This window comes from Octopus bimaculoides, chromosome 1 (genome assembly GCF_046866305.1).
Source record: "Octopus bimaculoides isolate indiv1 chromosome 1, ASM4686630v1, whole genome shotgun sequence".
Taxonomy (NCBI): domain Eukaryota; kingdom Metazoa; phylum Mollusca; class Cephalopoda; order Octopoda; family Octopodidae; genus Octopus; species Octopus bimaculoides.
The window spans coordinates 118,768,693-118,778,692 of NC_142928.1; the positions used below are offsets into that span (position 1 = coordinate 118,768,693).

The following is a 10,000-nucleotide window of genomic DNA, read 5'->3' on the forward strand; positions in this document are numbered from 1 at the left end:
ACATACACCTATATATGCATTCATGTAGCAACAAACATACACAGACAAATGCGCATTAGATATAAGCAAACACAAGGAAGAGAAAACTGGAAAATGAGTGTGAGAGAGAATGAAAGAAAGGACAACACACACACACACACACAAATCCGCCAGAACATTGTCAGTATGACGAGCTGTATCTGGATGCATGTATATAGCACGCATGCACACACACACACACACACTCTCTTTCTGTCTCTCACACTCACACACACACACACGCCCGCGCGCAAGCAGCGTATTTTTCTTATAACAATTGGACGTATGTCCGTACACTGTCATATACAGTGTTTAAGAAAAGACATAAATGGTCTTTAATAGTATGTTGGCCCTTTAACCAGTCGATAGCAAATTCCTTATCCAGAGTATGAAGCACTTTTTTTTTGGCAACCAAGGAAGGGTTAGAAAATAATATATATATATATATATATAAATGAAATATTCAAACACTGAGATTTGAAGTTAGATGTCACTACTGTTCATATCATCTGTGAATAAATTCAAAATTTGATGATATCACCAGTAGTAGCATTGGTGGAACGCAGTTATGATAGCTTTATCGAGCTATGAAATATCGTAATGATGCTTAATGAGCACGGTTTGCAATTTCTTGCTGAACGACCTGCACAAATGATTTGTTTATAGTGATCAAATGTTTCTACGGTACATTAACTCCCTCCCTCCATCAAACTGACATTGCCTGAACAGGTGCACCTTGTATAACACGTCGGGTTTCAAAGTGGTCGGGTTTCAAGAGTTTTGCTCAAGAACACAATTCACCACCGGGTACAATAGGAAGACTGGGAGGTAGAAAGTTACAAAGACTAACAGACACAGAGAGGATCGCTGTACATATTTATGTATGTATATATGTAAGCATGCATGAATGTATGTATGTATGTATGTATGTATGTATTATGTATATATGTATGCATGTATGCATGTATGTATGCACACACACAGACGTGTGTGCGCATCTATTTGTGTAAAAGAATAAGAATAGAACTGAACATAATTCAAAATATTTCACAATTTGTAATAATCGAATTGGTTACACCACAACAATAGCACTTAGTATTGTATTTAGATAGATGCTTAGATAAGTAGTACTAAAAGTGAAAGTACTATCCTAAATTGAAGGATCACCAAACTGGTGTATTTTTTTTTTTTTTTGTAAATCATCCAAAATCCATCTGGATATATTTAAGACATATAAATTGAAATACACACATATCCCAATTCCTCTGTAGTGCAGTGATGGACTAGCCTATCAAAGGGAAAACACGCTGCTTTGTCTCTGTTATTTTTCCCTCTGACTTCCTAAGACCATAACTGAGTGCGGTGACAGGCGAAAAAACAAGTATGTATAAACGTCAGAAAACCGTGGGTGGGCTACAGAATAGCATTCTATATAAGGAAATTAGCATATGAAGGTTTGTTAAGTATTTATCGAGGACCACATTATGTTTCTAAATATAAAAAAATGTGCGTTAACTTATGAATACTTATCCAACAAAAACTTCACTAAAAGCGAGCTTGACGAACGAGCACACACGTTAATTAATAAAGATATTTGGTATTTAGTTCCTGTTTGTGAATCGTAGACCAAGCTGTATGCTGCTCGGTCCACTTGATTTTCAATTAAGTTTACTAATAATATTTATATATTTCTACTCTTATCTGGTTTTTGGATGCCTATTGTAGAGTACACTTTGTTGCAACTATTCGGGACCTCTTTCCGGTGTCCTTGCTTACTAATCAGGAAATCACACACAAATATGCACGCTTGCATGCATGCATGGTTGTACATATTGATATGCATGTGTGAGCGTGTGTATACATGCATGTATGTATGTATGTATGTATGTATGTATGTATGTATGTATGTATCTATCTATCTATCTATCTATCTATCTATCTATCTATCTACCTACCTACCTACCTACCTACCTAACTATCTATCTATCTATCTATCTATCTATCTATCTATCTATCTGTCTGTCTGTCTGTCTATGTGTATGTGTGTGTTTTTGTCTGTGTATATGTATATGTATAGGCGCAGGCTTGGCTGTGTGGTAAGAAGCTTGCTTCCCAACGACATGGTTCCGAGTTCAGTCCCACTGCGTGGCACCTTGGGCAAGTGTCTTCCACTATAGCCTCGGGGTGACCAAAGCCTTGTGAGTGTATTTGGTAGACGGAAACTGAAAGTAGCCCGTCATATATATATATGTATGTGTGTTTATATATATATAAAGACAAGGTATTTCTAGATGGATGGAAGACATTCCCCAACTCCAATCCTGTGACTATCATTTATATCCTATTATTGCATTGTCCATTAAATATATCGGTGTATGAAGTGGAGGAGAAATGTCAACTGCCATTTCTAGCAGATCTGGCGTTGAAATTGAGGTTCTCTTGTTATGCCTGAATGAATGAATTGCCAATAAATAATAGTTTTTAAAAGCAACACCGCACCTGAATATAATACACACATTGCATTTAGCTGTTAAATAATGATTGATAGCATCACACGTAATACAGAGGGTGTTCAGAACTCGTTAATATCTCGGTTCTTATTGTATTTTCTTTTCTTCTTTTTTTTTTGTTATGTATTTTAGTAGCCTAAGACTTCTATTTCTCTTTTAATTACAATAAAATTTTATAGCCAAATATATCGTATTTCTTTTACTACTCACATTGCCGTTTTATTATGAGGGTGAGGACTTCTGCGTGTCTTCACCATGATTTCCTAAACCACCGAATCAATATCTTGGAGGAAAATAAGGAAATCATTTATATTACTGTTAATGTAATTTTTATTATAAATTAAATCTGTATTACTATGTCTTTATTATTATTATTATTATTATTATTATTATTATTATTATTATTATTATTATTATCATTATTATTATTATTATTATTATTATTATTATTATTATTATTATTATCATTATTATTATTATTATTATCATTATTATTATTATTATTACTGTCGTTATTCAGCCGAGGTCGACTTTGCCTTTCACCCTTTTGGATGAAATAATAACAGTTGTAAACTGGGGTCAATGTAATCGACATAACCCCTTCCCCAAAATTGCTGCCCTTGTAGCAAAATTTGAAACCATTATTATTCTTGTTAAAAGTCATTATTGGAATATCAAGTAACAATCATCCTCTAAATATATACACGCGCACATACGCAAACACGTAAAACATATAGGCATATATACACACACACACACACACACACACACACACGCACACACACACACACACACACACACACACATATATGTATATTTGTGTGTGTGTATATCTAAATACATACACATACATACACATGTATGTATATACACGCGGCCAAACGCACACATACACACACATATAAGACGGGAAGGAGATTGAATAGCATGACGTAAGAAAACTTAGAAACAGAGAGAGCCGGGAGGGGGGGACAGAGATAGAGAAAGAGAGAGTGAGACTGATAAAACAGTTACAGTCCAATGATGGCCCAGTTGTAGGATGAAGGCTTTTCTATCAAGCAGACGACTTTCATCTAGATAGATGTCTACAATGTCTATATTGTGAAAGTGTCTGTGGGTGTGAACATGCACCAACTCACACATCATAAAATGCAAATAAATAAATAAATAAATATATATATGATTATGTGTCTATGTGTAAATACACATGTGTATGTGTATATATATATGTGTGCATATTATATATATGTATACACACATACATATTTATATGTTTATATATATAAACATATATATCCATTTGTGTGTGTGTGTGTGTGTGTGTGTGTGTGTGTGTGTGTGTGTGTGTGTGTGTGTGTGTGTGTGTGTGTGTGTGTATGTGTGTGTGTGTGTAAATAAATATACACGTAGATGCAAGCGCACACAGGCAACCACTCATACTCTAGACAATAAATCTAGTTATGTATGAGTACAGCCTTAGCTTAACGTCCATTTGCGTCAAGCGAAAAGTTCAACTACTAAACTAAGTTGATTCTGTTTGTCTGTCTATCTGTCTGTTTTACTCTGTCTCTGTCTCTCCCCTTCTCTCTCTGTCTCTGTCCTTCTCTCTCTCTCTCTCTCTCTCTCTCTCTTTCTTTTTTTTTCTCTCTCTCCCTCCCTCTCTCTCACTCGAAAAATTGAAAAAGGGAAAGCCAGCTTTTGTAATGCAAGTTTTGTCAGTGTAGAGTTTTTAAAGGTTTGAATGAGAAGCTGGAGACCCAGTGTTAATCCCTAACATATGTAGAAGGTTGTGAATGATTTGTGAACATTATTGTTCATGAGTAGACGGTATTCAGTTGTGCTTTTGTTTCCTGGTAATCTGCAGTGGCCTTGTGTTAAAACTTCTGAATAGATTACAGTCGTGCAGTCGATACAGTGGGTATTCTGTAGCCCTTCCCTTAAGCTTTTGTGGACTATATGCAGATTTCATATAGATTTTGTATGCGACATGAATGCACAGTAACAGTGGCATGCATTTCTTTTCAGTTTTTTCTCCTGACTAAAGATATAAAAGTTTAACGCATTGCTGTTGTTCCTGTTGTTACTTGTAGTGTTACTATTGTTTAAGCCGAAGTCATATGTATGTTACAGAAACGTTCCACCCGTGACCCATCCTTAATCGGACATTGCTTACCAATGGTTACATCATGCACCTCAGTTTATAACGTGTCATGACAAAAGGAAGATTTGGTTGCTAATGTTAGCATGTCGAATGACCACCGACATAGAATATCTCACTACATCTCTCTTTCGCTTACTCATTCTCTTCTTCTTGAAGCCTAAAGTACATGTTAACTACGAACACTGACAAACAGCGAAGAGTACATTGCTGGAATTTAAACTTACAACATTAGGATACGAAGATAAATTTTCCATGCATTATGCAGCTGTAGTTTTACGTATTTCATTTATCGATAGACTAACTGACAGATCGATTACTCGATAATATTGCATAAGTGTTGATATTGACATCTTACATTGATCCAATACTACAAATCTGTAAGGGCAGGTAATAGATAACCAAATCGATTAGAATATGTGTGTAAGGTGGCAAAATGGTAGAGTGATTACAGCGTTGGGCGGAATAGATTGCCGGTTAACTGAATTAATTAATTGTATTTCAGTGTAAACATTCCATTGGCAATTGTCCATTAACGTAACTTTCAGATAAAGCCAGACCTTCAAAGTTAGTCAAAAAGTTGGACCAATGGATTACAGCCATAATCCGGCGGAGAGGCTTCTACACAGTTTCCATTTACTCAATTATAGAAAGTTTGGCTCGAGCAAAAGCTATATTAAGAGACACTTTCCCAGAGTTAACAGCCTCTGTTATAGAAAGATACATCTTTCACAACATTTCAGTGGTTAACTCGTGCTATTATTTAGTTTCAGTGTGCGAAAGCTGTTGAGAGGAAATGTTCTTTGAACAGAGGGGTCTTTACGATGGTGAGCGCTACAAAAGTATTTATTTAATTGAAGAGTTAATGTCTTGGAGGTGACCTGGCAATGGTGAATTTTATTAACTTGCGCTATTTATTAACATCTAAATGGATTATAACAGTTGAAATTTAAAGTCTTTTGCCATTAAGGGGACCAGGATATGCTGCAGGACACGAAATGCCATTTCTGTTAACGGGATATCATAATAAAAATATAAAGCGCAACAGCAGTTACAACAACATGATCCAACGAAGAAGCCTGTATGTGGTCGCTATCTTTGTTAAAAGATGGTAGGTGTTTCGTGAAGGAGATTTGACTGCATATACAAGAATGTTGAGCGGCTCGGTAGAAAGAGGCTCGGCGTGTTTACTGGATAAAGGATGTGTTTGTGTAGTGTTGAAGTGAATGTTTGGTTTTTCAAGCTGACATATTCGTCAATGCGCCTACAGCTTCAGAACTACTGAACAAACGACTACTGTGGTGCAATACCATGATACTGTCATACTATCTATTTACCATTATACGTAAGTTGGAAGGAATGACTATGGGTTTTTGGCAATGGGATTCCCACAACATTCAACATTCCTTAGCAAATATGTATGTATATTTGTGCTACATATATTTCTACGTATGAGTATATGTAAGTGCATACATACATTCATACATACATACATACATACATACATACATACATACATACATACATACATACATACATATATACATACATACGTGTGTGTGCGTGCGTGTATATGTTTGTTTGTATGTATGTATGTATGTATGTATGTATGTAAGGATGGATGGATATATGTATGTATGTGTGCTTGCATATCTACTAAGAAATAGTCACATGCGTTTTATATTGTATATATATATATGCATATATATATATATATATATATATATATATATATATATATATATATATATATATATATATATACTATTTATTATATATAATACACACGCATACGTACACACACATATATACATGTGTATATGTGTGTATGAGTGTCTGACGGCAGAAATTGCTTATACACACTCCTATACATGAGTATGCAAGCAAATGTTTGACGGGCATCGAAGCGTTTTATCTATCTTAAACTAGTGTTTATAAACATTCAATATATATATGTATATATGTATATGTAGGCATGTATTATATATACACATATATATATATATATATATATATATATATATATATATATATATATATGTATGTATAGAGAGAGAGAGAGAGACAGATAGACAGACAGACAGACAGACAGAGAGATACATTTATATAGATTCATATATATATGCACCCATCCATCCATCCATCCATACATACATACATATGTATATATACATATGTATATATATATATATATATATATATATATATATATATATATATATATATATATATATATATATATATATATATATATATATATATATATATATATATATATATATATATATATATATATATATATATGTATGTATGTATATATATAATCTTGTTGAGAGCTTCGTAGATAGTATAAAGTACCGAACTTACGGGACAAAATATATGTCTGTTCGTGTATTTGCGTGAAGTGAAAACTCAGATAAGTTGATAGAAAAAATAGATAAGGAAACTAATATGGTCGCATTAAGTGCATACATACATATATATATATATATATATATATATATATATATATATATATATATATATATATATATATATATATATATATATATATATATTTATGTATGTATGTATGTATGTATGTGTATATATGTATATATATATATGTATATGTATATGTATATATATATATATATATATATATATATATATATATATATATATATATATATATATATATATATATATATATATATATATATATATATATTTATATATATACGTAAGTATATACACAAACACACATGTATATATGTATGTATGCATGTATGTTTGCATATATACATGTACAGCCATATATACATATATACACGCATATATACATGTACATATGTACATAAAAACACACGCAGATACAGACATGACACATGCCAGAGAACTACGTATTCTGTGCATTCATTAGATATGCAAATATATCTCTACAATTAAAACTTGAGCTTGCATTTACACACAAATATGTATATGTAATGTGTACACATGTCAATATATATATAGAAATATACGTGTGTGTGTATGTGTGCGCGTGTGTGTATGTATATGTTTATATGCATATTAATCGTATACATACATACATATATATATGTATGTATGTATATGTATATATATGTGTATGTGTGTGTATGTATACACACACATATATATTTATATATATATATATATATATATATATATATATATATATATGTCTATATATGTGTATGTATGTATATCTATCTATCTCTCTATCTCCCTCTCTATCTCCCTCTCTCTCCCCCTTTCTCTCCCCCTTTCTCTCCCTCTCTCCCCCTCTCTCTCTCTCACACTATATATATATATATATATATATATATATATATATATATTGGGGTGGGGTATGTATATATGTACGTAAGCATGTGTGCATGTATGTATGCATATGTATATGTGTGCGTGTATGCGTGTTTTGAAAATCGGATCTTACGAGGTTTGTGTGTGTTTGTGTGTGTGTGTGTGTGTGTGTGTGTGCGTGGGAGAGAGAGAGAGAGAGTGGGGGAGGGGGGATCTTGTGCATATTTTGCCACAGGAAAAAGAAAAAAGAGTCGTTACGTCTCCCGTTCAAGTTAGAAAATCTCGTACATTGCTGTGTGTTTGAATGACAGTGAATATGATTGCCAGATATGAAACAGTGAGGCTTTGGGTAGGTGAGGCCTTGTGGTAGTGGCACTATAAGAGGACGCGGGGAGTGGAGAGGCCGCACTGGAAGACATAGTGAACTGATAATCGAGTAATTGAGAAAGACAGTGTAGGAGTATTAAAGAGAATTTGAGAGGCAACTTTGATTGTTGTCTGAGTTTCATGTAGATTTTAGTGAAGAAAAAATAATTAATTTTAATTCATAATAAATATAGAATCCGCCGTAGAGACACCACCCTCACACCCTCACGTGTGTGCATGTGTATATATCTATGGATAACTTTTGAATATACTTATAACAAGCAAACATGTTATATATACAAAATATTAATATTGGTTTCAAGTTTTGGCACAAGGCCAGCAATTTAGGGAGAAAGGGTAAGTCGATTATATTGACCCCAGTCCTCAGCTGGTATTTATTTTATCGACCCCATAAGAATGAAAGGTAAAGTCGACTACGGTAGAATTTGAACTCAGAATATAAAGTCGAACTAAACGCAATTAAGCATTTGGCCAGCACACTAACGATTCTGCTTGCTACTTTAATGTAAACATTGATGTATGTTTATTAATATATATGTTATATATTAAAATATATATATAACATATATATTAATATATATAACATATATATTAATATATATGTAATATATTATAGTTTAGATATAATATCATATTATTTGTATCTTAAACGTAGAATCTATACGCACACACATGAAACCTAAATCGGGAACAAGCACCCATGCTTACCTCGATATTATATGGTATGTCACACAGACATAAGTGCACTGACAATTTCTTTCTCTGTCTTTTGTCCCACTCTCTCACACGAACATCTACACGCTTAGGCATAATTTGCTATTAGTACTTTTGAAAATATGGGATGCATTTATCGAATTTCAATAGAGAGAGGGTATTAATTATTATATTGCTGATGTGAACGTTACAACTCTAATGCACGATATTCAAAGTAAAGAAATAGCACAAAAGCAACAGTTTAATACACACACACACACACACACACACACACACACACACACATATATTTATTTTATAGGATATTTTTTCTTCTCACCGAAAGATTCGTCTATGAAAAAATAAAAAGGAATCTTTTTGTCACATGTATTGAGTAGGGTGGGGATGTGAAGCTGTCTGTTACCCATGAGTAAATAAAGGAGAAGCAAATGCAAAAAACAACAACAACAACAACAACAATAATTTTGACTGCTCCTTTGGTTTATCGACCTCAAAGAATAGAAGGCAAAGCTAACCTCGGCGGAATTTGAACTCAGAACGTATGGTGATGCAAGAAATTATGTTAATCATTTTTGTCAATAATAAATAATAGCAATGATCATGGTGATGATTATGAACTATTTTATTTTTGCCTGTAGAAGCTGATGAGGGGGGACATTAAAAGCTAAAATTACGAAAGCAGTAAGGATATGCATCGGTTGAGAGAAGCTATGCCTCGTTTTCCTTCATCTTTCGCTTGTTGTTGTTGTCGTCGTTCTCAATTTAGAATGCAATAACAATAAGAAAGATTTTCACATAAACACAAGGCCATATATGTTGTGCTTCTATGTGTTTGTGTTTACATAATACAGACAAACGCACACGCACACACACGCACTCTCTCTCATACACACGCACAAACGTATAT

At 33.3% G+C, this 10,000-nt stretch overlaps 1 protein-coding gene across 3 annotated transcripts in view; it reads right to left on the reverse strand.

Annotated features, from left to right (window-relative positions):
* Positions 1 to 10,000, reverse strand: part of LOC106879743 (LIM/homeobox protein Lhx9) — a 126,190-nt gene that overhangs the window by 83,703 nt on the left and 32,487 nt on the right. Inside the window, exon 2 of one of the 3 annotated variants that reach the window (XM_089356864.1) lies at positions 2,739 to 2,811. The exons of the other annotated variants lie outside the window; for them this stretch is intronic. The gene's annotated coding sequence lies outside the window, so the exon portion shown is untranslated. The remainder of the gene's footprint in view (positions 1 to 2,738; positions 2,812 to 10,000) is intronic. 3 annotated transcript variants of the gene reach the window in all.